This window comes from Patagioenas fasciata, chromosome 7 (genome assembly GCF_037038585.1).
Source record: "Patagioenas fasciata isolate bPatFas1 chromosome 7, bPatFas1.hap1, whole genome shotgun sequence".
Taxonomy (NCBI): Eukaryota; Metazoa; Chordata; class Aves; order Columbiformes; family Columbidae; genus Patagioenas; species Patagioenas fasciata.
The window spans coordinates 30,725,320-30,751,203 of record NC_092526.1 but is presented as its reverse complement, the minus strand read 5'-3'; positions in this window follow the sequence as shown (position 1 = coordinate 30,751,203).

Genomic DNA, 25,884 nt, shown 5'->3' with positions numbered 1-25,884 from the left:
GTTTGTTTTTGTTGTGTGGTGAGCTTTTTTTTTTCCTTTTGGTTTGTTTACCATTGAGAAACTTGGTTGTAATATATTTTGATGCCATGAAATTCTGGAAGACTTTTTATTCTGTGATGAAAAATGCATTAAAATAAATGCCTTAGACCAAGCTCTGGTCTCAGTGCAGAACGTGGTTAAAATCACTTGAGTGATGGGGTATTCATGCTGATGATAGCTTGTAAGGCACAGAACTAGGGGGATATTTTAAAGTGGTGTTTAACGCTGCTTAAAATCTGCTTCATCTGATCATGTAGTTGTTCAATTGACTTAAATGATTCATCTGCAAAAACAACCAACAAAACAGCTTGATGAAAGAGCAAAAAGTAATTAACAGTCAGTTAATTTGCTAGACATAAAAATCCTTCTAATACTTACTATGCCATAATATACTCAAAATATCATGCGGAAAAAGGGATGAATCATGATGGCACTCAGAAAGTACAAGCCCTATGCAAAGTGGATTGCACATCATTTTTGGGTAAATATAATTTAAGCATAGGAGTAGCTAACCATCAACCTGTCAATTGCTTTCAAATAGCAGAGACACCCGCACTAAGATGAGAATTTGCTTTATGCAGAAAGCTGTGCTAACAAAAGCAGATGCTTAGGTATAAATCCTGTCTTGTGGGAACTCTGTAGATGAAATTCTTCCTCACCGTGGCTGCAGTGTGAGACTCCAAGGCTGCTGCTGAGGCCAAAGCCTGGTTTATTATGGTTGTCACGTCTAGTGGCGAACTAAAGTTAGGATATGTAGATGCCAAATACTGTATAAATTTAAAGTATGTTCTTGGAAATCATATAATCTAAAAAAATGAATTAGCAATTGGAATGGCACAGGGAAAAAAAAGACTGTGCATAAATACATCTCTAAATGTACCTTCTTAAACTAAATGTTTAACACTTTTTTTCAGTCTGATAGATTGTCTTGGGAAGGGTCTGCATGGAGGATGGGCTTGTTCTGGGAGAGTTTTATGCGTAGGACACTCATTTATATTTCAAATAGAAATAGCGCAAAGTGAACCCATTTTGGAAGTTTCAGAGAAGATTCCTATATTTTTGGGAAGTATATTTTTTCTAGTTTATCAGGGGCCACAGCTAACTTAGAGATGCTGTTCATATTATTGTACCAATATGAGGGGAAAAAATAGTCCTGACAGAAAGCCACGTATTTAGATCTCTGGCTTGCCTTCAGATGCAAAAAGCTCTATTGATTAAAAACAAATTTCTAGGTACTGTGATCTTTAGGTCCTTCTAGCTATTATGAGGTTAGTAATTATTAGGAGGTAGTTTTATGTATTTGTCATGTGTGAACTATATAGAGCAGAAATGTGGTCATCACTTATAATTACTGATAAATTAGCAGAAATACATGTTTGTCAAGAAGCAATACTGTTGGAAGTAAATGCATAGTGGTGTTGCACACTAATATAGGTTCATGAATATTACTTCAGGCTGAGTCAAGCATCAAAATTTAGGAAATTATAAACTCACAGTGGTTTAAGTGACAGCTGCATCATTTTTTTTTTTTTTCACGGCACAGGATATCAATGGTCTACTCCAAACTAAGGAGGTGTAAAGTAGTTATTTCTTAGAGGAATCTACTAAAATGAAAATCATCGTCCTATAATGAAAGCCGGATGCTGTGATGTCTGTAATTATGGTGAAGTGTATGGCTGCATTCAACTACTTCTTATGGTATTGTTTTTTTGTTCCAGTCATCACCTTCTGCCTTTTTTAGCACCAAAACTAGTTCAGCGCTTTTTCTGGTGTGTTGCAACATCAAATGCATCTGGATTGTGGTGGATTAATACAGTATACTTGCAGGGAACCACTGCATTGGTGTGGTCAGGGTCTGCAAGTTGCTTCTGCTGCCAAAGTAAATACTTCTGTACCCCCTGGTCTCCATCTGCTTTTTTATGTCCAGATATCCATCACTCTTTTGCCAACCGTGAACATTTCTCATCTGGTAATGGACTGGATTTTGTTTTCCTATTAGCTAATTCATTGATGGGATCCCCAGCCTTAGGTCATCATTTGGCACACATGTACCAGTGTAATGAAGGAAGAATGGGAAGGACTCTTTTTCAGTCTTCTACTGAACTATGGCAAAATTATTTGTCATACTAATTTTTGCTGTGGGATAATGAGACTTGGCTTGAACATTGTGGAAAGATCATAGCATGTCACCTTCAAAGGACAAACAAATTTTTGATAGATATACCTAAAACTTTGCATGAGGTATTATATTGACTTGGTAGGAGGATTTCGTGGTCATGAGTAGTTTTGTCAAGAGGCAACCGACCACAGAAAGAACAAATGTTTGGAGATTTTCTGTGGTTTAACTTGGTTCTGGGACCTGCAAAGTCATCAGGCTTCTCTGACGTTGCTCTTTGTCTTGGGGTAGAAAGAATCTTGCATCACAAGCTTAAAGGATTGGATTACAGGATCACTATGAAAAAAAAAAAAAACAAAACAAAAACAAAACAAAAAACACCAAAAAAATCAAGAGGTGTCGTGTTCCCACCCCCACCCCCCCCCACCAAAACCAAAACCAACCAAATAAAAAAACCCACACAACACCAAAACCCCAATGCTTTTTTAATTAGTCCTTTTGGGATTTATCACTGAATCATATTGAGGCATTGAGCTCTCTGTAACCAACAAGGGCTTTTCAAGAGCCTTCAACAAAGGAAACCACCTGTCTGCTCATTTCTGTTTAATGACCTGTACATTAATCTGATATTGTTAATTTGGTTCCTGCTTTGTCGAGCCCTGCAGACTCCCTACACTGTGGTGCCTTTGTCCCACATTGCAGGAGAACTTCTAAAGCTTCTCAAATTAATAATTAAATTGGGTTTATTAATAACATTGGAATGTTGGGACAAAAGTAGAATTATTTTAAAGTAAAACTCCATAATTAAAACATGTTTTTGAAGAAAGAACTGACCATTTTTAAGACATGTAGGTGACTCATCAGGCTAATATTTTTAGTTTGCTGTCAGTTATGAATGTCAAGACTGAAAGTACAGCTCCAGTAGCTTACGTTCAGTTTTAGAGAAGGGGAAGGCTTTTCATGTGCATGCAAAGGGAAATTCAGTTTCATGGTATTTTAGGATATTTTATGTCTGTACTGTTCTACACTACATAATGTTGGTGTGAGTCTGCTTGTTGGCATTTTCTTTCCAAACTGCAGGGAGTCTCCTACTTAGCTATGTGCAGTCTTAGGTGTATTGCCAGATTTTTTCTGAAGCTGCTAGAGAAGCAATACTAGTTGTGAAAAGCTACAGTTCATGTTTATCATAGTAATTTCATCTGGATCAAATAGTCTTGTGTTCTATCTTTGCCTGAAAAAAACAGAAGTAGGAAACTACATAGCACTATTGAAACTTAGTCAAATGCAGTGCCCCAGATTTTAGAAATTACTTCTGGGAATAATTCCAGCTTATAATTACCATTTTAAAATTTCTTTTAAGCCACTATGCTTAATTATCCATGTAAATATATATTAGAGTTTAAAAGTACCATAGATGCAGTAAAGATCACACAGGAATGTGTTTGCTTGAAGATACAATAAAAATGATCTTGTTGTGTACACAGTGCAAAATAGAAAGCTAAATAATAGCAACAGCAATTGAATGACACTTTACAATGCTGCTTTTCCCCCTCCTGGTCCTTGTAGGTCCAGTTTCATGGTCAGGGTGAGGTGCTGAAAAGCCCCTTCACTTTCTGTTTTGTTTTGAGGCTGTGGAAAGAGGCAGGTCAAAGTGGTGGGTGGATCTTGTGGTATTTATTTTTCCATGCAAATAGGGTGGCTTAGGCAGGTGCATTTGAGAAATGTTGGAAACTTTGGAATAAAATGCTGTTTACTATTAGAAACAGGTTTTGAATTGGCTGTCTAGTAGGTTTATGGTAGCCTGGCTTCATTAACGTGGGGCTACAGCTCAGATGCCTCCCTCAGTTACATCTTCAGAGCAGTGAAAGGCAGAGGCCACCTGTGTGGACATTATGGTCTTGAGAGAGGTGAGGTGTAAAACATGGCTTGTCATCTCAAGGTGTTGACTGACATATGCTCTGTAAAATATCTTGGCTTTCTGACCCAGCTTCTGAATTTATTGTGGTGCTCCATGTTGCTTTTTCTATTTTACCATGTCTTTTACCAGTGATTTCAGAGCAGTTTCCCCCTTGGCTTCTGAGCAAACCTCACCTGAGTTTATGCTGAAATAAATAAAAAACCCCATCAAGACCAGTATTTATGAGGACCTGAAACAGGGTAGCAGGTTAATCTGGACCTGTGAGATGCCATGAGTGTGATTGATAATTTTTTTTTTTTTGCTCTCTCTGGCTAAAGATTAAATAGATGGAGGAAAAGAAAGAGGCTATAGAACTGGCTGCTCTTAGTTTGAGGCAAGACACCAGGCATAATATGAAAGGATTGCAATGTTAAATCAGTTGCTTCATAATAATAATTTATAAGCAGGTTGAACTCTTATTATACCTTTCCCTCTACTCTGGTGTGTTTCTCTGGTGCTTATTTTTAATAGTTAATATATCTCCTGGAGCTTTTATGTGTGGTAGATGGCAGATCATCCAGGAAAGCTGGAACGCTGTTGTAAGGGAGCCGTACCCACACTTTACTTAGTAAAGGATAAGCCTTAGTAGAAAAAAAGCGTTTGGAATATACAGAGGGTTGCACTATGCTGATGCAAGCCTAAAGATTGCCCTCCAGTGCCAAGTTAAAGTTGTCCAACTTTGATGGTGTGACACCACGTGTCATCACGGTGACTGTCACCTGCCTGAGGCAAGGAGGAGCACTGGTCAGGTTTCCAAGAGGATTATCGTCATAGGAGAGCAAACCATAGCATCTCTCAGTTCACATTCATCACCAAAAGGTCAAAAAAAGAATTTAGTTTGAAACAACTCGTAAAGCATTTTAATAGCTCTTTTGTTACATAAATCCTTAGTGAAGAGGCTGAGCACAGGGACCTCTCTGGTGGGAGAAGGGCAGTGGAGCTGCCTCACCATCAGCTATGTTGGAGTCTTTCTAGCCTCCTTAGCTGTGATATGAGAGGGGATTTTGGTTAAATTGAAACACCTGGGGTTAACTAACACTTATTCTATGCCATATCTCATTCCTCCTGTACCAATTATTCTCTTCATGGCTTGTGCTCTGTGTGAACCTGCCACATCTATCCCTTCCCTTTGAACCAGTGCTTGTTAGGCTACCAATATTCATGTAAGAAAAATGAAGATGCAGTTGAGTGTTTGGTTTGTATTATAATTGAAGAGCAAATTCCCTTTCCACACTTCATTACTATAAAAAGTTTCAAGATTGGGAGAGTCTGTGTACTGATATTTAGCATGCCAAGGGAGCGTTGTCATGGGAGTAGCTTATGACCTGGCCATGGGTTCTTGTGTCTTCCTAGTTTTATTACTGTATCCTTGCTTGTAATTGAGTCTTTTAATGAAAACCTTAATGAAAATAAATGTTTTTCCCAAGACTATTTTGAAATCCTCATGGAGAAGGAAAAAACCCACAAGAAATGTTTGGCTGAAACTCATAACCAGAGAGGAGAAAGAGATGACAGTGAGAGGCAGAATACAAGCAAAGTATGCAATAACCTTTCAATCCTTTTGCAAAGTGAAAAAGTAGGTAGCAATAAAGATTTGTAAGACTGATAAAGTACCTCCAGAGGACCTGATTTCTTTGCAGTGTTGTGGTTTTACTAAAGCAAGGTCAGATGAGAACGAGATTAGCTACATGATTAGTGTGTATATTGAGCCTAATGCAGCAAGGTCAGCCAGCTGACACTTTCATTACAAAATCGTGCAAATAAGCAGTGACTTTTTTAACCACACAGTAGATTTGACCGAAACAATGAAGTTATTTCTAAAAAAAAATTCAATTCAGTCACTTCAACAGAACTTACTTCATCAGAACCAGGCGCTTGAATAAAACAGAGGAATAAAATCTTAACAATGCCTTGACTGGACTAAAAACCCATCAGAAAGTGTACATTAGTGAAATAATATTTGAGTTTCCCTTTTTTTTTTCGCACTGTAAAGCCTTATAGGAAGGAAATACATAATAGCAGGCATGCCAGATCACTCAGTGTTATGTGTGATGCAGCACTGTGCTACATCTGTGCTGTACCAGGAATTACTTCTCAGATGTGATAGGTTGCTGTGCATACCCAGCAGATCAGTTGTTTGTGTTCACCAAGTCTTTGACACCTGGAGTGGCCACATTCTTTCGCTTTGAACTGCAAAGCCTTGTAGATGAGGTAGAATAAATTTCATTTATAAAATGCATCCTAAGAAAAAAACAGCAAGATATTCCAAGTTTGTTAGAATATCATTATGCCTTTTTTTTTTAAGATTTTTTTTTTTTTTTAAAGAAAAGAACCACCAAACAAAAACAGAAGTACCTGAGAGAATGTTTAAAATTAGGCTTTCATCTCTAGGTTAACAATAACTTGGCAAAAGGGCGTTTCTATGGAAGCAAGGAATAAAATCAAGTGTAAGGGGGGTTATAGTGAAATCTGTATGAGAAAGGAACTCTACCTTAAAAGGTCTCGTAACACAGAGAACTCAAACTCATTGCTTCAGCAGGGCTGGGGCACATTTGAGAAGGAATTGTGATGCCAACTTCCCTTCTGAAAGGAATTCTGTTACTCTTGTATCAACTCTGCATAAAAATGTGAACAGTCACTAAGATCTATTCTGTTGGCATATGATGCCATAAGCTACAAGCCAGATACCCGTTTTGCTGGGTACTGTACAAACTCTGGAATTTCAGTAGATCTCATTTAATAACAAAGCCTTGAGTTGTGGAAGTATCTTGAACACACATATATGGTATTTTATGGCAGAAAACCAGAAACATAATCAGCATTATTTTCTTACTATAGAGTTTCTAAGAGGAAAATTACAGAAGTTGACAGAGCTATTATTAGCTAGGACCACTTGGAAAAAGACTTGCATTTGTAATGATCTTTGCAGTTGGTTGTCTGTGCACAGCACGATGCAGCATGTGATTGTTCTATGGAGTGCAAACTTAACTGTTTAGCAAGTCAAGGTAAATCTTGCTGCCATCTAGTTTTAAATCAATTGACTTGTATAACTTCAGTGATACCTTTAGAATAATCAGCACAATTTCCACTTCTCAAAATACCTTTAGAAGTGGATGGGTTTGCAGTTGTAACTGCCTCCTCATAGACTGTGTACTTTTCAAATTGGGGCGGAGGGAGAAATACTGATTAGGAACAGACAAATGGAGAGAAAAACAGCAATTTTTCTTCCAATGAGGACATGAAATAAAAATTGAATAGGGTAGGGGCAAAGTGTTTTGAGGTGGAAGGTCTGGTTAGGGAAAAAATCCAGGGTTTTAAGAAGCTGTTGATGTACTTGTATTTTCTCATTAACCATTCTAACCAGTTTTTGAAAGATGAATGACAGTGATACTAATCTGTAGAATGCACTATTTTTATTTTTTTTTAAAGAAAAAGCTATTGGAAAATACTTCAGCTTTTTATTTTCCACCAGAAAAAGTGAGCAGCTTGACCAGATGAGATCTTTGTCTCTCCAGCCCTGTATTTTACATGGCTACTAGATGATGCCTGGAAAAAGAAAAGGATGAACTAGGCAAGCTTTTAGTGAGATTTCCTCAGAGGGGGTCTGCCAGCTATTAACAATTTGCAGTTCACAGGCTCTTTGACCTAAACGTATTTTGGTTTTGTATTTAATAGTCTGTTTTTCTAAGAAATTTTTCTAGCCACTTTCAAACCATGTAAACTGGTTGGGACTATAATATCCTGTGCCAAGAGGCCCACGGGTCACTTAGAAGACTTAAAAGAAACCAAGCAAAAATGAGATGTTTGCACACTGTGTACTTTAGCTGCTGTAAGAAAAAGTGCGTGAGTGTATAGATAACCTGTTGTCCCAAGGGAATGTTTTTCTCGCTCACTTCCTTACTGCCTCCTGTATGAGAGAAGACAGCACTTGGTTCAGAATTGAGCTGTTTCTGATGAACATAATTCAAGTACCATGTTTTGATTGTGAGTTGAAAATAGCATTTAACAGGATATGGAAATTATTTGAATGATATTAGTACAATAAAGTAGATCCAGTTGGTGGATAAGCTCATGAGGAAATAGGATGTTCTGTTGCTCTTTTGAGAAAAGGTGTTTAGGGATTGAGATATTGATATAACTTGTTTAATCAGTCCATTAAGCAACTTCCTAGAAGTTAACCTGCCATCCTCCTATTTCTGAAAGATACCGTGACCTGACCTTCTAGATAAAGCCAAGTAGAAAGAGGGGGAGCTTACCAAGAGAAGAAAAAGATGGCAGTAACATCTGCACCGAGTTGAGAAAAATCAAGACAAACACCTGAAAAATTAGATTTGCAATTCAGTTGTTTTCTTTTACTTTCAGCACTACTGAGAAACTCTCACCAGTGAAAAGGTGGAAACAAACAGATCAACAGCCCAGAAGTGGCTGTTCAGAACATCTATTCTCTCTGCTTCTTCAGAAATAGTGTTTCTTGTGCTCTTTCTCTCTGTTTGCATGTTGCTTTTCCAGAACAGGGTTATTTTTTTAACAGTGGCATCAAGAGATTCAGAGATCTTTCACGAAGATATTTTCTTTAGCAAAGTAGCAGTTAATACCATCTTTAATATCTAGAAGCCAGTCAAGCAAGAGATTTTTATAATAAATTTTGTGGTGAAAGGGAAGGAGAAAAGTAATATTATTGAAGTACAGCTTCTGACTCGTAAGTATTAATCTGTTTCTACCTCTCCTTTATATCTCTAGTAAATTTTTACATGTCTGTTTTAAGGACATATTTGGCATAGCATTTCCTGATCCTTGCTGGTAGCTATAGCTGGTGACACTGGTGGTGCTGGCTCCACCAGGGAGGCTACTGAGAGGACGTGATTGAAGTGAGGATCCTAGGTGAAATGAGATGAAATATAGGAGGTTCCATCTGAATATGAGGAGAAACTTCTCTACTTTGAGGGTGTCAGAGCCCTGAAACAGGCTGCCCAGAGAGGTGGTGGAATCTGCTCTGGAGACATTCAAAACCCACCTGGACACAGTCCTGTGCCATCTGCTCTGGTGAACCTGCTTTAGCAGGTGGATTGGACTGGATGATCTCCAGAGGTCCCTTCCAACCACAACCATTCTGTCATTCTGAGGTTAGAATAGCAAGTGGGTCTATTATGCACTGAATGAAAAGATCTCAGGCTACCTTTGTTTTCAGAACTAAATATCCTCAATATATTCTGCACACATGTTCACTCACACAAGCATTCAGTCTAAGTAAGCAAGCTAACGGGTCTATAAAAGATTAAGGTATTTTTCATGCTTTTTGAATAAGACGGAAGTTTGTTTATTTTAAAGTTTACTAGAAATATAAGATCTCTGTGGAAGGACTGTGAGCAGGAGGAATTAATTTATTTATATTTTAACATTCTGAGAATTTGAAAATCGCACTTTTTTTTTTTTTTTGGTGCTTGGACTGTCAATACCAACTCAATATCCATGATAACAACAAGCTATACAGAAGGTTTTACTGCTGTTATGAGATAATGCTGGCACAGTAATTAACTCCATCAATCAAACTCGGAGCAGGATACTCCATAAACAGGGAGGTGAGTCTGCAAAAGCTGATAAATACTACTCAACAGAAATTCTCAAACACCCTGCTAGAAGAGATTTTTAAGAAAGCAGACTTCTTAAAGTTCTGCCATGAAGCAAGTGCAGTGCAGCTCTGTTGTAGTGGGATGGACCCATAAAAGTTAAGTTTTTATTGGAAAACTGAAGTGATAATATTTGAGTACATGAGTTCTCAAATCATACATCTTAACATATTAGCATAATTAATTGCATATGTAAATATCATACATAAATATCTGTTATAGTTATATGTGCCCACATGCTTACGAAGTGTTAGTGTATCTGGCATACAGGTGTACTTCAAAATGCTTTTGTGGCAGCAATAATGGTAGTCAAATTGGGCTTTAAGTTTCCTTTCCTACTATGCGCTTTGTTTTTCCTCCAGAGTTTGTGTACATTTTCAATGAAGAACCTTACTGTCTTTAAGGCTTTCTCTTATCTTACTATTAAAAATATTGCAGTTCTGAACAGTACCTTAGGCGTTTGTTTAAATTAAATTCTTGAAAAAGACTGCACTTGAGCACTCTCCTAATTGATACCTTGAAATAGACTTTATGTCCAGGATTTCAGGGATCTGAACAAGATCTCAGTCCACCACAGTGGAAAACATTTGGCAGTCAAAACCTGTTGATGCCTCTGAGCTCAAGCATCCAGAAGTTTTTCTTCTGGTGGGGCAAATCTATCTCAGCTTTGAAAGGATGGAGTAGCTTGGCTGCCGCCTCTTCTCAGCACTAGGATGTCCTGCTGGCACATCTATGTGTTCCGCTGGCACACCTACATCTGCAGGCTCAGCATCCTACATGGCATTCCAGCAAGATGTGACTCCTCATGAAACACAGGTCTGCCTCCCTGTTCTTGTGTGTGTGATCAGAAAAATGTCTGACACTTTGTATGTAGCAGATTGCAGCAATTACACATGCCGGGAGAAAGAAAACTGATTTCAAATGTTCTCAGGAGAATGGGAAGCTATATTTCTTACATGGGTAAAAGGTGCTGGCTTCAAAACAACCCCTCTTGAGTCACTGTTGAGTTTGAATTTTCTTTTGATGGGTTTTATGCTCTTTATGCACGTAGGAGTGTATGTGCACAGGAGTTTATGGCTTCAGGGATTGCTGTTGTTGCTGAACACCTAGAATTTGGCATGGCAGACCAGAGATACTGTTCTGGATAAAGCCCTGAGGAACTTGTTGAGACCCTTTGAGTTGCAGGTTGTGTGCTCTCCTAAAGTCCCTTCTAACCTGAACAAATTTGACATAAAGAAAAAAATGCACACACCTAATCCCAGTTAGAAACAGGATTATGATGTAATATCTACTGGTTTGTTACCTCTGCATGTAGATGAGATTACTTTAGCACCATCCGATACCAACTGACTAAAGATTTTTGTTGATGAATTGCACCAGTTGGAACTGGAAAAATCAGTGCTTTCTCTTATTTGTATTTTCTGCACTTCAGGGTTGAGGTGATGACATACAGAACAAAGTTGCAATTATTCAGGGAGACTGAGTTGCTTAGCTAAGTAGCTAAAATTTTATCCTGTATGAGAAACTGCCCTTGTTGATAGCGATGCTCTGAATACCCCAAGAGTTTCCCAGGACTGAGGCATTTGTCTGCCCCTGCACCCCTGACCTTCCCAGTTTGGTCACCTCCCTCATCTGGAAAATCCCTATTGCCAAGAGTTCTTTTTGTATCTGAAGCATTTCAAAAATAGATGTGTCTTTCTAATAAACTGTAGTTTATATGCATGCTGAGCTATATCTTCTCTTTCATATGGTTTGAAAGGATTAAATTCCGATTTTTTTTAAAAATTAGTTTTCAGCAGAATTTTCTCCTCCCATGGGTTTCTGTTGGAAGTGGATTACATTTTGACCCGATAATCATAGAATAAATATGTTAAAAAGTGCTCAATCATTTTAGCAGCACCATCCTGTGGCTTCTGCAGTGCCTTGTTTGAATTTTACAAGATGTTCAACATTTTGTATGCCTTATTGGTTTGACCTTTAAATATTATTTAAAAAGTGGATGTGATATTATCTGCAACTGGCAGATAAAGGCTTACGAGTGTTATGTATTGGAAGATTTCTCCATTTAAGAATAGTATGGTCTTTCAAGGTGTTGTGAAATATCAATTACATCAGAGTATTTTCTAATAGAAGAAAGTAAAAGGCTATAGTTTATAACCCAGACTTGGAGCTTTTTCCACCTGATCCTGATTTTTTTGTTGTTTTACGCATCAGTCACATGCTGGGCAGTATAAAGGTATGTTTATAGCAAGACAGCCTACACACAGGAATATGCAGAAAAATGTCTTGTTTCACCTTGATGTAAAATCACATAGTATATGCCTATGCAGTGGTAGGGTGCATGTGAAGGATTTGCAGTTTCTTAGGTGAGTCTGAATAAGGACGACCGTGTGGTAAAAGCGTGAGATTTCATTCATTAAAAAATAAATATTATATGGGTAACATAATTATATACAAATACAACTTCTGTAATTTCATGTTTATTTGGGGTTTTAGTGCATTTTTCAGATTGTTTAACATAATGATTGTAAGACAGTAGTTTGCAGGCTGGGAATACTTCTGGGTGTTGCTGTCCTCTGAGAGTGGGCCAGGAGTGTAGCTCTTGTGTGTGTTCTAGGACTCGATGGCATCTCAGTTTCTTTTGTTTTGCCCGTGAAAGGCTTATATGTTTGTTGCTGAAACACCCACTTTCAATGAGAAGTCATGTATTGTTTTATTGGGGGGTTCAGAAACATAATTTGGTGTTGTTGGCTGTCTCTCTCTCTGAGGCTGAGTCCAAAATATTGTATAAGTTCTTAATATTTTAACTAACTAAGCTGTGTGCATTCTACAGAAAGTATTACCTTGCTATCACTTTCTGCAGGACCTTGTTAAGTGACTTGAGGAAAGCATTGGGCAGTTCTGCTGCATGTCTTTCATGGATGCGTTTTTTTTTTTTTAATCCAAAGCTAGCCTTTCTGTCTGTAAGCCTTGAGCTGTGTTTGGCAAAGGAAACGTGGACCAGAATGAGCCCTTTCTGCCATCTGGGACTACAAATGCATCTACTCGGTGTGGTGTTGCGGTCAGGCTCGACCGACTCTAATTACTCCATTAGGGAGACCACTGAGACCATAAAGAGAGCCTGTGAACAGAATTTCCCTCTCTGACCTTGACCTAGGAGCAGAATTGCAAAAATAACGTTGTTTGAAATATAGACTCTTTTAAACCTGATTGTTTCATTATCCTCCATCAGCCTCTGGTATTTAAAAGGAAAAGTATAAGCAATAATAGAATGCAATACAAAGAATACCACTGATAATTACCACATTTTTAAAAAGAGGGGTTATTACTACTTAAACTACATGAAAAATAGCAAACATTAGTTTAAACCACAAAATACTTAAGATCAAATAACTTTATATGTATTGGGGTAACTTTTCTGTTTTTAAATACATTTAGTTCAGTTTGCTTAAAGGACAGCTGGTAGGAATTCACTTTGTGTTTAACCTTAGGCTTAATCTATTCCTCTTGGGTGGGAATTGAAACCCTTTTGTGCTGAAGTCAGTAAATGCTTGCCAGGTACTAAATATAATAAAACTAATTTCTGATTGTGTGAGCACTTTAATATGAACAAAAAAGGATGTGGTAATGAATGACAGAAAGAACAATGATTGAAAATGCTATAGTTAAGTCTCAGTTTGAATAATAAAATGTCATTAAATTCTCCTACCTTTTTCTTTTTTTGGTGTTTTTCCCATCAAAAAATTACCAGTGTGTCTAGGTACTACACAAACCTTTTGTCTGAATATCTTATTAAAAAAGACTTGCATTACTTCTATACTTCTCCAAATTTGAAACATTTCAGGGATTTAAATTCTGATTTTTCTTTTCTCATATTTCCAGACTGCAGAGAAACTTCTCACATTGCTGAAAAAAATACAGGACAGATAATGATTTGATTATCTGGAGTGACACAACTTCAGTAGCTTTTTGTCACTTTGGACATCCACACACACAGTTATGTGTTGCTGAGAACAGGACTTGCTGTGGCTGCACATAAAAGGATCTGAAAGGGATTAATGAGTCTTGAGGAGATTCACAGTGGGACTTGATGACCATCCCTAATGGAAGGAATTCTGTGGATGAGGCTCTAACCACGAGGAAATGTTTCCTTCTGCCAGGACTGTGCCATGTCTGCACACCTGGGCATGTCTTAGAGAGACTGTGAACTTCTGTAAATGCTTCCTGATGAGAAATATCATCACGAGCTGTACTTTTGTAAATAACGGGTCTATTTTAGCAGTTCAGCTGTTCAAGAGATAGCTCAGTGTTCTTGAAGCTGTTCATTTGGTGTTCTGTGGTGAAAATCTTCTAGCTGTGAATCAAAGCATTTCACGGTCTCTGGCAACAAAAGACCAACTGACTTCAAAATCTTTAGGACTTTATCATTTTGCATTTTTTTCTTGGCCCTTGATGTTGTGCTGCTCTTAAAAATCAAAATCTCAGGAAACCCAGGAAAACTGTGAAACCCAGGAAAACTGATGTCTGTTTCCTCATAACCTGAGTGGGATCAGAGCACTCATCCTTTGCTCCTGTTTCCAAGAGGGAAATGTAACTGCATTCTTCAAAACACTTTGTCAAACAGTTTTCATACTTACAGTGCAACAGATGAGTGTGTTATCTTTATTCTTAACAAAGCACGATATAATTTCTATAGACTTAACAGCAAAAGCTGTTACTAATGCTAAACGCTAAAAATATGGATATTTGAATTTGCTTTCTTCTGGTTTACTTTGATTTTTTAAATTCTTCTAAGTAACATGTAAAACTTCATATGGAGGTGCTAGCTTCTTGGTGTTGTTTACAACTTTAAAAATAGTTTGTGTTTCTTACTTTCAGCAGTAACTACCAGCATGCCATTTTACCCAGAGCTGAGAAATATTATCCTTTCATACTTCTCAGTACTTTGATCAGGATGTCTGCTACACTGGCATGAAGAGGCCTGATTTTTTTCGGTATCTTTAAGATATTTAATAATTACTTTTTATGCATCATTAAAGATGAGATTTATATTTCTGATTTGGGATTAAACATACCCTCAGATCATGGTGGGACTCATCATACCTCCAGTTTCATCTTTGACATTTCTGTTGCAATGGAGTTAGTACTAACCAGGAATTTAAGACAATGAAAGGTTACAAGAAAAAGCAGATTGTCCTTTTCCCTCTTTGTATGTGATTCAAATAGAGATACTGCATATGAAAACTAAGAACTGTCCTATAACCACCAACTACAACAATACAAAAACCTATGGTTAAGATCAAAACTGACTTGTTATATTCTGTCTAAAACCTCTTCTTCAAGCACTGAGCATGAACTATCTCCCTTTGGTTTACTTTCCAGCTAAAACTTGCTATTTACCCTTTCTTAAATCTTGGCATTAGTAAAAGCTATGGGTTAAACTACTTCTGTATAAAGTTTCATAACCTTTGTTAGGTTACTGTTTCTGAGTGTCCTATGACATCTTATGAAACTTATAACAGTTTATTTTTCTGGAGTTTATTTTTCTATTTTTTCTCTATATATTTTTCTATTTTTTTTTCTATTTTTTTCTATTTTTATATATATATATATTTTTCTATTTTTTTCTATAACAGTTTATTTTTCTATTTTTTTATTTTTCTATGTTGATCACACTGTCTCTATGCTCTTTCACTTTATTAAACATTTCCCCTCCTCATCCTGCCTAATACAAAGTAACCTTGAAATTGAACTTTAGACTTGCTTTCCAAGATTTCAGTGACAGAGATGATTTAAAAAATGATACAAGACTTGCAAGAAATAGTCAAAGTAGGATTAATCCATTACTTAATTACAAAGCCCTTTCACCTTGAAAGGAGATGTTATTATCATTGTTGTCCTTGGCCTTGTCTGAATTGCTTGGGGCTACTCAATAAATCTTGTAGATGTTAGTGATACCTGTGAATGTGAGATTACCGCTGCTTTGATTGAGAGACCTCTTCATTGTCATTGCTGGCAGGGTAGAAATGTATGACTGAACAGTCTGCTACAGGGTGTTTCAGAAAGATGGACCCAATTTGAAATCTCTCTGCTTTGAAATTGGCTCCATCTTTTTGAAACACCCTCTGGTTCTAGTTTATTGTTGCTAGTTATAATTTAATTCTGCTTTTATTTATGGATGGCATAATGGAGACTTCTGTGGGCTTGAGCGTACGTGTTGTTAGTCTCTTTCTTTCTGCATTAGCTCCATGTGCGATTTATAGGTGTCTAATGGAGCATTTGTTTGGGCATGCTGTGTGTTTTGGTGTTGTGTCTGTCCCTGGAGTACATTACCTCCAGATAAAGATATTACAGTGATCAGTGAGCTCAGATTGGCCTCTAAAGGTTTGTTTTTTTTTTTTAAAGGGGATTGGAATTGTGATTATTCATTTATAATTTAATTCCCCATTTACCTAATACATTTCACAAAATTTAAATGAGACTTCAGGAAACACTGATCAACATTAGGCGTGAGCAAATACCCCAAAGTTTTCTCTTCTGAAAAATAACAATGGATTCAACTATAAACAGTTCAGCTGATGTAAATTTTGGACCCAGTTTTGGGGCAGAATATAATATTCAGATCTTTACCATTGTTTTGTACTTCATCTTGGCATCCAAGCTGCATGTGGCACTTGAAGGTAACGAAGTGCATGTTAGCACTCTGCACAAGCTCTGGGGGAGACTTTGGATAAACCTTGTGTCCTCAGGCTGCTTGGAGCACCTTTGATTTAAAATGTGAATACCTGCTTGGGCATTCAGTAATCGCTTAGGAGAGATTGTCATCTTTCATTACCGCATTAACCTTTAGAACTGACAACAGTGTGCCAGCTCACAATAATTGAGCAGAGGTCCACGAAAATTAGGTTCTTACCTTGTGATCGCACATATGGTCAGGTCATTCACTCACTGGAGTTATTTTGCCAATGACATTGCCTTCTTGCTAAATTTAGTTTAATTTTTTAATTACTGGTTTAGATTTTTTTTTTTAAATACCTATTATAGAGCTAGAAGGGGAAGAATGGGAGAAAAAACTTCTGCATCCTTGGAAAGTCATAGTTGTCTGTTTTCTAGCACTGCTTTTATGGAATTTAATAGAGCATGGGTTTGAGGCCATTCCCATTGCTGTGTTTTAAGGGAAGGAACAAACATTTGGGACATCATGCATTCTGAAATAGAAACTATAACTCCTTTACACGATCTGCCTTTCCTTGCCTGTACTCCAACCCGAACTCCCCTCATTTAACAAGATAGGCTACTTTTCCCCCCCTTTATGGTAGGATATTCAGAAGTTATAAATTCTTAACATTTAATGGAAATTGGATGTGTGCAATGTCTGTAATAATGGGGTATTGGTGTTACTTCAATAAACTTGTTTTTAATTAGAAGTAACACTGTACGTCTGATTGGAAAACAGAACTTTTCTAGGGGTTGATTCTCAGTCCAATTCAGATGACGTAACTGCAGAGTTATGTGTTGTAAATCGGTATGAACAACTTGAAGGTCTATGTGGAAGGAGCATAAGAGAAGTAGTTTTGCATACTGAACATGTTTCTTGTCTGAACCACATATTATTAGAGGCTGTTTTCAAATTGGATAGAAAGCTTTAGACTTCTGCTCTTGAGGGCTGATCTACCATTTCCAGTTATATATTATAGCACTTCCTTAACTTCTGATGAAAGGTATGTTGCGTAGGCTTTTATACTTCAATTTCTATTGCTTTAGAACTTGCTAATAGTAAATCACACCATACTCTGCATGCAAAGAAGCTATACAGAGAATTCATACTAAACATGCTAAAAATGATGCCGAGAGTAATTTGTTTAAAGGACTAATATCTCCTCGTATCACTTCCAGTCACTTAAACAGCTGAATGAAACCTAAATATTATTTTCTTGAGCTGTGAATTATTTTCAAAATTGAGCAACTGGAAAATCGTATGCAATGATTTCTCCCTCTCCACCCCCAAAACCCCAAAACACTACTATTTGTTTATTGTGATGCTGATAGATGTCCAAGACACTTAAGAGATAATCAGGCAATTTCCAAAGTACTTATCAAGTGAAATAGAGACAAGTTGAAGCTGCAGCAGGATAAATTCATTTATATTAAACTAAATTGTCTCAAATTAATGAGGTAAAGAGAATACAGCTTGTCTCCAGCATATGTCCAAGATTTTTCCCTCATTCAGGTAGGGAGATTAGTGTTTTTTCTGCATATGTCAGTTGTGATGGATGCGCTTGACCTGCCCAGCCAAACCAGCAGTGGTTTGGTCCAGGCTCCCGAGGAGGGAAGGGTCTGAGCCACAGCCAGGCCAAGTACTCCTTCTGGGAGACCCACAGGGCAGCAGAATGGACACTAAACACCAGTAACTTGTGGGTGCAGAGACCCTTGTGCAGACCTTCCCACTGTATGCAATTGACTATGAGAAGATAAGCAGCATTTGGCTGGGTGTATTTCCCCCATGCAGTAAATAACAGTGAACCCACCACCAAACTCTAAGTTGCACTTCTCTTTAAGAAATATAAACATTGTTCTGCAGTGAGCAGTAACCGGAATTACTCCCCTGTGACACCAGTGTTCCAAAATAACTATTCTGGAATAATTCTTCGGAATGATTTTTTTGATATAAATTTCCCACACAGGCAGTTGTCCTCCAGAACAAGAATTATGAGATTCGTTCAACTTGATGGAAAAGTGTGTCTTTATTAGATGATGAGTGTGACCTCATGGAATTTGAATCCAAAATGATTCTCTGTGTTAATTACCAAGTACTGGAAAGCTTGAGGAGTCTAAACACTCTTATAACGTGTAATGATTTTATGGGATTTGAGGCAGGAAGGAACTGAAAATTCACCAAGCCTGATGGTGCATGTATCAAAGTCCCTTAAATGTCAGTCTTGTTCCCGTAAGTTATTGGTCTCATGTATAAGTAATACTGCCCTTGTAGAAGATTCAACTTTACTCTAAAAACAAAGTAATCAGCTTTTGAAAATGCAAAATGTGGAAAAATTACTATGCAGTTAGAGTTCATTGCTATAATAGTATAAAAATGTTTGCCCTCATTCCTCCCCAAATCTCCCATAGCTTAATTTTCCTGATGGAAAAGTTGTGATGAGCAGAGAAATGCAACTGCTTGCTTGCTGCTTTTTTTTTTGGTGAGAGGGACTTTATTACTAATTTGCATAACAAGCAATTTAATTTCTCATAGTAATTCCTGAAAGTTTTGATGACCATCTTTGTAAATGTAAAATTGTGTTTGCAGTGCAAGTGAAACCAATCTGGTGCAATTTTATAAGGGATAGAAATATGTCTGACTGACATAATTCTCTGCAGGGTCATTTAAGATGTGATGTTAACCAGTTAAAATTTAAAATTAAAAAAAAAAAAAAAGGAAATTTAACTGGTTACTCTACAAAGCCTTACCTGGAAGAAGCACCTTACAGAGAAATTTTGATACATATACAGCAATGGATTATATTATTAATTTTTCTGTCGCTAATTCAAATGACTTCAGTGCATCTGTGTATGTATCTTTCCTAATGCTGTATGTGTATCTTTTATGAGCCCTCAATCTTATGCTTATTTCCACAATATATTTTTGACAGTTGAAAGCAGTTTGAGGACTGAATACAGTTTTCTCAAGCTTGTAAACATGTTTTTCTATCTTCACTTAGTGCTTCAGTTCTGTCAGTATAGATTACAATACCTATAAATGCAAATGTTGTTAATGAAAGTTCAACATCTCCCAGATGCTTATGCTAAAGTAGTCATACTGCTTCTGATTAATCACTTAATTAGGTAGCTGATGCTTCCAATACTCTTGATGAATATTTTGGTTTTTAGATCAATATTGCATTTTCTAATTCCTCCTGGGATCTGGACTCTACATGTGACAGAACATGCATGATAGTGCTGAGGATGTTATTAGAAACTTTCTTTACAAATCAGCTTGTTTTTCTTTCAGTTATGCTAAAATGTGTAGGGGATGCTACTCATCTAGGCTCTTCTTGGAAAGCACATTAACACACACTGATTCATTCCAATTTTGTCAGTTGCTTCTCATTTTCCTTTCCCAATTCTTTTGCTGCAACATGGGATGTATATAAAAATATATATATTTCTTAGTGTGGTTTTGTGATTGGTGGTTTTGGAGCCTTCTGATAGATGTGAGAAGCATAGTGTGATCCTGGTAAGTCTTGTCTGTCTCTAGTAGGATCTCTCAGTTTAGGGCACCTCTGTTATCTCCTATTTAGAAAAGGAAACATACCTAGAAAAGTTGCCAATGGGATGATACACATTTACAAAGGAACTTTCTAATTTGACAGATCTATAGTCAAAAGAGGTTGCCATTCGCACACCAGTTTAGTGTCTCTTAATGAGAGTCACTTAAAATACCAGGAACTCCAAATACCAGGACCTGTGAGGCTTGGCATAAGGTGCTAGGTGCAGGCAATGCAACTTCTATGTTTTACTCTAATTAGATCTGCTTAAATGTAAGAATGACATTTTGGTGTTGAGAGCAGTTACTGAGTTTCCACCTTGAATAAGCATTGACTAATTGGCAAGGTGGGAATATTTTGAAAGGAGCAGTTTTTCTCTGCTTTGTGATGGGGTGATAACATGAGGTTTTCCATAATTATCTTCCACATGCTATTCAGATAGAAGTTTACATCTGAAAATTTCTCTGTGTTGAATTAAATTACTATCATGGTTTACCTGTGACCAGATGCTGGTGCAGTTATGTGCATGAATGCAATAAGTGAGTAGGATTTGTTGTGGGAAAAGAGTTTTCATACTTTTTCTGTAGCAGTAAAAAGCACATATGTCTTGTCTTTAACATTCAAATAAGTTTAACTGTGTTATTAATTACTAATGTCTAAATCATGAAACTACTTTTTGTATGGCAGTAGTTATCCCGGAATTGCCCATGGTCTAGGGGCTGTAGAAGCTGTTTTGAACAGTGGGAGTGTGCACTACTCTTTTACTTGTCACAGATTTCTGCACAAAAAAGCATATAATCATCTTTATGAAAATCTATCAATATTATCATTAATCATATTGTGAATTTTGGGAAGACTGGTGTCATTTATTCTTAAAAGTCACACTGGTAGGATGGCATTCATCTCAGTTACTTTTAGCTGTCTGAAAGCTGTATCATTAGTTTAATATAGTTGCCTGGACTCTTTTTGTGTTTAAGGGAGAAAATTGGGCATTTTAAGAGGCAGATTTGGTCTTGCTTATTAATTGATCTACTGAACAAAATGTCATCTGGTGTCTATCTGCCTCCACTTAATGTAGAGAGTGCCCCCCTAACCTGATATGACCAATGTTGCTAGGTATATCCTGCTTTTCAGGATCTGAAATCTTTCTGTTAATAAATATTATCATTCTGTACCTTTAGTGAAGTAATTTCTTTATTCTAATTTAACGTAGATGATGAAAATAAAAAACATTTGTGTAATTTCATACTGGAATGCCACTTTGCCAATCAACCTCACAAAAATTCTTAAGTTGCAATGGATCAAATGCGCTCTCTCTTTAAAGACAAATCTACAGATGATACCAAATTAAAGAAACTGCTAAACTGCAAGTGTGCTGTAGAATCCTGGCTTGATTATGCCTTTGCCATTGATCATGCGTTTGTTTCTGTTTATTTGCTTTGCCTGTGTATTTTGTTGTATGTGCCAGCTAATGGCCTGGTATAGAGCATCAGAAGAAGTCAAAGTCAGTGACGGGACTTCCAGAACTGTGACTCATGGTAACAAAAATGTTCCTGCTGTGTGAAACTACGTAAATAATCTCTGTGAAGCTGAGCATCTCAATCAGAAAGGTTGTCCTTTAGCAATTTATACAAATGATACACTTTATCATTTGATTACTCGTTTGTTTAATATGCTTTTTTGATCTGCCAAAGCTGATCAGATGTTCACTCGGTGGCAACTGTCTTTTAGTAATGAATTCATTTTCATGTCTGTGAAGCAGTAATCATGGGGACCTGTCTTTTATAATTGCTAATTAATATAAGTACATACACAGTTTTTGATTGCATCACAATCATTGTGTGACACTTGGCATAGGAGAAAATAGCATGTGGAATAAATTCTATTTCATCAACTTGAAGTGACTCAGGACTAGGAGATACCCAAGCAGATGTTGGCATAAATGCAAAACTAAAGGTCACTAGTAAATTCTCTATTTAATATCTGGACAGGTGTCCTTATTTCCTGTTTTCTTTACGATTTTACATGTAGGATACATTTAGCTTTCAAGTCTTAGCCATCCAAGTAAAATAGGTGAGGGTAAGGAGGAGGAAGATGCAGAGTTTGCGTATTTCTTGGAAAATTGTGTGTCTCTAGGGGCTGACCATGAGACCTGACAAATACATGGGTGAAAGAGCTTGTTATGGAGTAATAAATGGAGTTACTTTGCCCTTTAATTGTCATATAGATGCTAGTGCCTTTGTTTCCAGTAATGTCCATAATCTAATAGATATTTTAGAAACACATAGAAGCCTGCTGCATTTCTGATGCCTTTGCGCAGAAGTGGAGATTTTCTTTTTAGCCATGCGTTGCTCCCTGGGCTTTTCTCTAATGTGTATTATAGACATGTAAAGGTAAAAAACACTGAAATGTGGTTCAGGTATCAGTCTGCTGTAGAGATGCAAAGATGAGCAGAAACAAAAACTTGAGGTTATAATTCAGTGTATCTCACACCATAAGATTATTTTGCTGTCTTTAATCTTCAACTGGAAGTGATATCTGACTCTCTTCCCTACAATGGCTGTCTTGAAGTGTTTCTGGTGGCCATGGCTGGTGTTCTGATGTCTTTCTACTTGTGTTTATATAAAAAAGAGCAACAACTCCCTGCTTCTGGACTGCCCATTGAAAGAAAAAATTCTGGAGGCTCTTTCAGCTGGTGAGATGGGCATGTATGACTTCAGGTATTTATTCTTTTAATTAATAACCCTTGATACCAAGTTGTCTAGGCTGATAGATGAGCACAGCTGATGGCAGTCATTTGCAGGAAGACATGGTCTAATTAGTAATCAACTGTTTAGAGTTGTCATCTCCATTAAGCGTTAGCTCTGTGTGTTATATACTCGGGAATTGATTGGAGCTGAGCAAATGGAGGTGCTTTGCTGTTGAACTGGTACACAAATATTTCAGAGAAGGAGATGCTTCTGTGTTCTTCCCTTCTTCCTTTCACGGTCAAATAAATACAGCTTGTGTGTTTTCTTCATGAGGCTAATCAATCGTTGTATAAACCTGGTTCCGGTCAGGAATATTTACTGTAGATAGATCTCAAAGACAAATATTCCAGAAGATCACCAGAGAGCAGCTTCTGTATGAAGCACTGATGTGCTATTTCAAAAAAAAAAAAAAAGCAAAATCCTCAGACAACTTATATGGAATTCCACTGTAGAGGCTTTTCCATAGAGATGCTGCAGATATTCCCAATATTTTATAGTCTGTCCTTGTATGACTTCTCTTATTTTACACTGAACAAATTACAATGTTTTTGTAAGTCCTCTTGGTACACTGTTGTTAAATTCCTGCGTTTTTTGCGGTATGCATTATCAGGCATAGACAAACATTACAACAATTTGCCAGACAGTCATAAAATGACTCTACATTATGCAATGCTTTAAACTTCGAAAAGCAAATTAATTTGCATATATCCCTGTTGCATTATAAAGGATTAGTTAAAGCTATTTCTGTGTAATGTAATTCTTTTAGCTCATTTTCATTTAGGGGCAAATCCAGACTAAGTGTGATGAATAAATTGTTCCCTGCAAATAACTCGCTCAAGTCTAGTTGTGGACACTATTCTTCAAGAATTTTCAATAGAAAAGTAATTTTCTTAAAGCCCCCAACACATCTAAGGATTTCCTCTATTTACTCTGCTTTGCATATCTTTAATCCCTCATAAAGTTTGTTTATGCTAAAACTGGGTTTTTGTACTTTGGCTTCTCAGAAATAAACTGTAAGAGAAAGGCTGAACCAGATATTTAGAGCTATATATTGTTTTGTTGTTTTGAGTTGGTTGCGACTATTTGATGGTTGCTGTCTTAGAAGTTGCTTTTATTGGCAGGCATAGGGTTTCTGTATCACACAATGGATTCTTTTAAGAAAAATCTCCAGTTGAGAAGACTGTTTATTACAAGTATTGTATATGCTGGGAGTTAAGTACTCAGCTTCTTCATTTTCTCTGCTGCAATCTAAACTTTGTCTGCAGTCCTACAGCATTTGATGACTTGGTTAACATTCAACAGGCATCAGTGCATCTGTCTGGTTGAAGTCTAAATTGATTGCAAAAGCTTGGAGAAGAAAAAACAACCAAATCAAAACCCTGAAAAATCCCATAAACAAAACCAACCAACTCCCCAAAAACCCACCAAAACCAACCAAAAAACGCCAAGAAACAAAAAAGAAAAAGAACAACAATAAAACTAACACCCACCAAAACACCCACTGAAACCCACAGCAAACCAGACAAGCAAGGCTGTATCTAGTTGTTACAGAGGTTGATAAAATGACTAGAGAAAACATTGAGTTTATAGAGGACACCCAAAACCATAATCAAGCTATACCCAGGTAAGAGCACTGTTTTATCGAAGACTGCCAAAGGAGAAAAAAGCATTTGAGGGGAGTTGAGTTTTCACTGTAGACTAGCGAAACGGCAGTTAATAATTAGTGTACATCTAAGCTCCATTTCACAGCTTTTTAAAAAAATAATTTGGTTTCATGATACTTGTAGTCCCCTAATTCTTAAGCATAAGAAATAGAAGAAAAATTACTACTTAATGCATTCGTATATTAAAATTTGGGTTTAATAGAATTAGATTTTTATTCTGACAGGTAAACATTATGAAGGAGATAGTATATGTTAATGGTGGTTGTGTTTCTCTAACTTTATAGTGATTAATTGTCTTCTCTCTGGATTTTAATACATTATTGTTTCAAAATATTGTAATTTATTTAATGTGGAGATAAATACCATTTTAGAGTTGGTGAAATTATTTTATTAATTCACATATTTTCCCACTGGAAGATGAATTTTATCAAACTTTACTTCTCCAAGAAAGAGGATGGATTTAATTAGAAGTATCTTTTATAGGTGAAGTAGAACTGGTTTTGATTATTCAATGAAAGCAAACCTCTTACACTTGACCTGAGATGGATTTCATTATTTCCATCTCCAGACAGCGCTGTGTTGCATCTGTGAAGCCAAATTTCCAAGCACTGTCAACATTTTCCAACAATGCCAGCAGTTCAGCACTTCGGTCTGGATCTTCCATGAGGCCCAATATCCACAGCAGAAAATCTCTGCTTGTTGCAGCACTGCTGTTGTGCATTCTGAGGCTCTTGATGACACTGATGCTCTGATTTCACTAGTTCCAGCTTGTTGTGTGATGATCAATATAGCTGGAAACACATTAGAAATGTCTGAGTGACTATTGGCCAACAGACTAAGAGCTTTAAAGGGGTTTGTAGCCTTGGAGTAGTGTTTCTGGCCAGCAGATCTGAAACTGGGTCTTCCCAAAAATGCATTGTCCCAGGAGGGAGGCAAAGGAGAGAACAAGAGTACAGAACATCAGGGTGTTTGGAGACAAAGAGTTTATTCATACAAATTTTCCTTTCTCGTGACAGCTCTGCTGGTCTCTAGAGAGAATGTTTTATTGCTGGCTGACATTTTGCTTGAATGAATTGAGAACCAGAATCCATGAACTTGCACTCTGCATGGCTTGGGAGGCTGCAAACACATTATAATAGACTGTCTCTCTTGATAACAAATCTCAGGGAAAAATACCAGATTTTATAGTCTGTTTGCTAAAAATCAGCCACATGTAGCTTGTACTAGGCTGAGTTGCTTCTGTTTTTGCTTTTGTTCAAGATTTGCTGAACTCCTAGGTGTGCTTCATCAAATTCCTGTGACATTCAAATCACCGTTGTAATCACCTGCTGCTTTCCCAGTAAGCTGACCAAAATAAATGTCATTTGTTCTACTATGTGCCCTTACTATGCCTCAAACATAATACCTTTTCTTCACCAAACTTTTTGTCCTTTATTATTCTTAGGAATTTGGTAATATCATAGAATGGT